Raw genomic sequence first — 5,464 nt, forward strand, 5'->3', positions numbered from 1 at the left:
TGAGGCCCTTGTGTTCTGTCACTTTTTTTGTGGTCTGAATGTAATTCCTATCCTTTGATGTTGGATTTGTGACTGACAATCTTACAGGGATCTTTCCCTGCAGCAGGTTTCAATGATTTTATTGGTCTGTTCATGCAGACTTTCACTCAGGTAGGTGACATTTCTGTGTGAATCATCATCTCAAAACAAGGCCTGAGTATGCTGAGGATTTTATGTTACAGTCTAAGGCTTTAGTTTTAAGCCTAAACTGGTTTGAAAGTGGGCCATATTCTAAACGTTGGCTCACTTTTATGGAGACTGCTGGTCTTTTTTGGGCTGATCTGGTCTAAATGTGGGCTAGATTAAATGTTTACACCATAATTTCCACAGGTTGCACTTGGGTGTGGAACCTTCTGTGTTTTTGGTGTGTGCCTCGACTGGTCTAAATATGGTCCAGATTTAAACAGGCTGGTAAAACATGTTATGGTTGGGTGAAACTGATATTACTTATTGTTAACTAACCTTTCAACCATTTCATTTGGAGGTAAAAAGGTCTGAAATCTGACTTGAGGTTTGGGTTGTGTGTATGTTTTATATTTGGTTTGGTCTGAACTGGTCTAAACGTGGGCTTTATAGTGTGACAGCTCTGGTCCTAATCCTTACACTGTAATGAAAGTCTAGTAGTAGTATCCTAGTCCAACTCTTCCACAGGTTTGCAGAGGGTCTGTTTATTTTAACCAATTTGAAATACATTGACATTTCTCTTTAAAAATTGTATTAACTTTACAGGGTTAAAGGTTAAATCTCATATTAATATTGCCATTGTGTATGTTGTAAAATTGTTTTGGGCTTGTCTTGTGAAATGACGGTTCTAACTCTAACTCTTCTGACTCTTCTCATTGCAGATCTAAACTGTTTTACTTAACTTTTAAACTAGTCTTCACAGGTCCAAAGGCTGCTGTTTATGGTGAGTATGTCTGCATGCACTTACTAACACACTAACTGTATACAAGCACGGGCGGTGGGTCTAATCCAGCCACAGGGGGCGCTGTGTGTGTCCCTCTGTGCCAGTCCCCAGCCTAGATACATGGATAGGGTTGTTTTGGTGTAAAACCTGCCTCCTTTAGCCTGATCGTAAAGTGTGGCAGGTTTTTCTAATTATTTTTACTTGGTTTGGTGATATTTACTTGTGGTGAATATTGATCATAATTTTACATCAGTTTTGTGTTAGTTTCTGGACAAAAGCTGAAAGGAAAAAAACAAAAATAAAGGATGTAGTGGTTCTAAAAAGGAATACGTCTGTTATCAAAACTTTGAAATGCAGTTTTAATTGAACTATTGTGTAATTTTAGACACGCCCGTTTTTCACAGTATGGTTGCTAGGTAAAAGTTATGAAACTGGCTCTGTATCTGCTGTCCCTGTTCAGCCAGGAAATAAAATTTGAAATCTTCATAAATATAATTGCTAAGTTATATTTATAGGTTAAGTTATATTTAAGTATTAAGTATATAGTTAAGTATATTTATAGGTTTGATTTAGTGAGTCATTAACAAAATGCCTCCTGCTGCTAGAATAAAAAGTAGGCCTACATCTATAAACGATTCTGTACATCTGTAAATATTGTAATACTGAATAAAATGTGTGATGCGAGTAGAATTTAGAAAGAAAAAAATAAAGTTTCTCAAATAAAATTATGAAATGTGGGGAAATCTGACGACTGTGTTATACTCAAGAATTTTTGACTTGACTGAGTTTTACAGAGGAAAACCAAGTACCCCGCGTCGCCCAGAGCAGTGGCGCCATCTGCTGGAGAAGGAATACAAGAACAAGACCTGCAGATTCAAAATTTTCAAACACAGAACAAACAGAAATCCCCGGTTACAAAATACTACACCTACACCTACAAAATACCAGGTGTCCTTTTTTGATGACTATGACCAGATGTGTGATTTATTGGAATTTCAGATAAATTTAAATTGCCTTTGATTTCACTTTTTGTCTCAATCCTTTATTGAAAAGTTGAAAACAACAGAATGAAGGTTTTCTTTAACAAGTCCCACTTAATTGTTTTATGGGATAGGCTATTTAATTTTATTTCTTTTTTCTTTTTCCATAATAATAATCATAAACCTGTCACACCCCGGTCATCAGACCAAGACCCCGTTGTTATGGTAACCAGTACCGTCTTGTTTTCAGATTTTTCTATCATGTCATTTGTTAAAGGTGTTGATAATAATCTTTTTAGCTTTTTAATAGTCTTTTTTAACTGAGGTTCGTACTTTTGGCTCATAAGAGCTCAGTTATTGAATAAACGTCTGCGAGCCCGGGCTCCGAAAGACATGAGGCGGAGAAAGAAGCGAAACTTTCAGCCGAAGCACCGGAGTGGAGCTGCGAGACACAGGTACAAATACACGGTACAAACACGACCGGAGCACTTCCATCTATGGGAGATCTTATTACAGATCCATGCCTCCATAATGTTTATCAGATTATTCGACTCACACGCATCTGTACTCAGGTTAGTTTCGGTTCTCCACAAGTTTTATTACCAATGTTTTGTAGTTTCTTTTAGGGTAGAGCACAGGTGTCAAACATAAGGCCCGGGGGCCGGATCCGGCCCTCCAAGACCTTTAATGTGGCCCTCAGCTGATTTTCTACTAAAATATTTTAATCATATTTTCTATTAAAATCTTGTTAATTTTCTGCGGTGCTGAGCATAGCAGGGTCTCCAGCGTCTCTGTACGTGGCCCCTCCCACCAGAGCAGCACAAATGAAGACTTGTCTCTTTCCAAATGCTCTTAAAGGACGATCGTTTTGACTGTTGACCGTGACACCCTCATCAGCAAAATGTCAAAAATGAGAAAAGTGGAGCCGAGTGCAGGATTTTACAAGAAAAATTGACTTATTCCTATATGAATACAAGTTCATGTTAAAACATTGTGTAGAAATTGCATTTATCTTAAAGTTTCAGGTTTGTACATAATATTATATTATTTTGTAAAACAAACAGTTCATCAGTTAAAAAAGATTTCTGTAATAGATTTGGGTTTCTCTGCACAAATATTTGAACTTATTGCTGTTTTTTAAGTATGTATGACATGAGTTTTCTGATCCGGCCCCTTTGGGATCAAAGTAGGTTGGATTCGGCCCCTGGACCAAAATGAGTTTGACACCCCTGGGGTAGAGGATACAGCGTTTTCAGTCGGATGCTGCCTGGGCCTGTAGTTAGTGTTTAGATGAAGTGTCTCAGCTCGTCTGAACCTTCAGACCTGCTTTAACTTAGAACTCTTAATTCCAATTAATATCACTTACCCCCTTTAATACTGCCATAGACATGTGACTTGGGGTATTATCCCCTTTTCTTTATCTGCACCCTCTTAAAGGTGCATTGTGTAATAGTTTGGATGGGTGTTCGTCACTTTCTTCTTTCTATGGATATGTCATTGTTGTGGCTTGAATGTTCCAGAGTATAACATTAAACGACTCTACCTTACATTTATTCAACTACAGGTTATTTTATAGCTAAAAAATGCACAGAAAATGACTCTGAGCGATGTTGCCTCTCCACAGACCTGTCTTGGAACTTCGTCTGGTTTTGCCTCCATGAAGATAGAAAGGCTTAATGTAATAAAATCCCCGTGGTGAAAGCATTTGATGGACACTCCACCAGAAAAGTTACACAATGCACCTTTAAGTCCTTGTTTTACAGTAGTTAGTGCAGCAGTTGGTGCTGTCAAGTACTTGCCTTTAATTAATTAACCTCTGGCAAGGCTTCGTGTAGTTATGTTTGATTATTTCACAATCTGAAACAGAACTGAAACAAAATAACACATAACACCCCCATCTGTCACTTTTGGGTTAGCTATAACCCAAAATATATATTTATTTAATATTTATTTTATTATTGATTACTGATTGGCATAGTCACGTTTTATTGTATGTTGTTAATCAAAAACAGATGACTTGTAACCTCTTACAGCTAAAAAACTAAAGGTCTTAATGTTTTCACCTAATTTATGTGTGTGTCTTTTTGTTTGTTTGCTTTAATCTTTATAGGGTAGTCTAAACAATTGTGTGAAATTTAGGCTCATTGTTCAATAATTGCAGTGATCACTTTCAGAGGCTATTGTCAAGTCCTTTGTTGTGTTGGCCAGCAGAGGGCAGCAGGATACAGCTGTGAGCAGCTTGGGTTCGGCACCGACACAAGAGCACGAGGTGGAGCTGACCCCAGAGTTAAGTTCAAGGACAGTCAAGTGTTCAATAGTTGACCCCTAAGGCTTTGACTCTCTTCAAAATCCAGGACAGATATTTCATATGTTCATGCGGGTAATGCCCTTTTTTATGCCCTTTTTCTAGGGCTACCCATAATCACTATTCAACTCAAGGGCACATTATAAATCTTATTATTATATTATTTTTTATAAGGAATTTGTGATAAATAATTTGTTTAATTTAATTAATTTGATTGTTGGCTATATCGTTAAAAGCTTAAATAAAGTGTGGAGAGTGTTCGCACAGACAGTTGTCTATTTCCTTATCAGGGTTGTTAAAACAGAAATACATTGCAAAATATGATTACACTTTCGTGTAATTTTTACTTTGTTACATCCCTTGAAATTGTATCGGTTCCAGGAGCTAATTTAGCAGTCATTAGTTTCACTTGACTCACTGTTGTCCACAGTTCTTCACTATGAATGTTTGTTCGTGGGGTACAGTAGGCTACATGTCCAAAAATGCAACACCGAAATTCCAAAATGCAAATTCCTTTGCTTACTTGTTGTGAATTTTCAACGTTTTATTATGTCTCGTGTCACTGAGTTGGCATTTGGCACACTTGTGCCGTGCCACCTCACACCCAGTCTCTCTTTTGCGCAAATGTCTACGCACGCTCCCAGATAGTGAGAGACAAAGAAAACAGTAGCTAGTGCGTCTCTAGCGTAGGCCTATTTCAGTAGACAAATTAATTTCCATTCACATGATAAAACAAACGTAAGATATGTGTCTGCTTGCTCAAAACTGCCTATAGGTCCACACAGCGCAGGAAACGCGGTCTTCTGGGGCGCACAGGTGGGTGCGCTCTCCAAGGTGCCAAGAGATCCGTCTGCCAAAAAAAAAAAAAAAAAAAAAAAAAAAAAAAATCACCAACAAAAAAACTACTCTGCTCAAACATTTTGGACACAGGCGAGCTGTATTCCAGGCTTTCCCAACTGAGACATGTTTTCTGTGCGCCATCCATCGCTGTTTGATTTGTGTTGGAGGATGGATTTGTATTCACAGTAGTGTTGGGAAGAAGAGAGGAGGGACATGGGCGGGGCTGGGTATCCTCTCATTTTCCCTCCATGCATAACTGGGCAGCAGGGCTGGAGAGACCTCCGGGGAGCACAGTCGCCAGTCCAGCACGGAGACCTGCCTGGCCAAAAAGGCGCGCCTCACATTTGCCAGGATTGCCAAAAATTCACGAAAAATATACCTGCTATTTATGGC

This window comes from Boleophthalmus pectinirostris, unplaced genomic scaffold (genome assembly GCF_026225935.1).
Source record: "Boleophthalmus pectinirostris isolate CB_2022bp ecotype Guang Dong unplaced genomic scaffold, ASM2622593v1 HiC_scaffold_12, whole genome shotgun sequence".
NCBI lineage: Eukaryota > Metazoa > Chordata > Actinopteri > Gobiiformes > Gobiidae > Boleophthalmus > Boleophthalmus pectinirostris.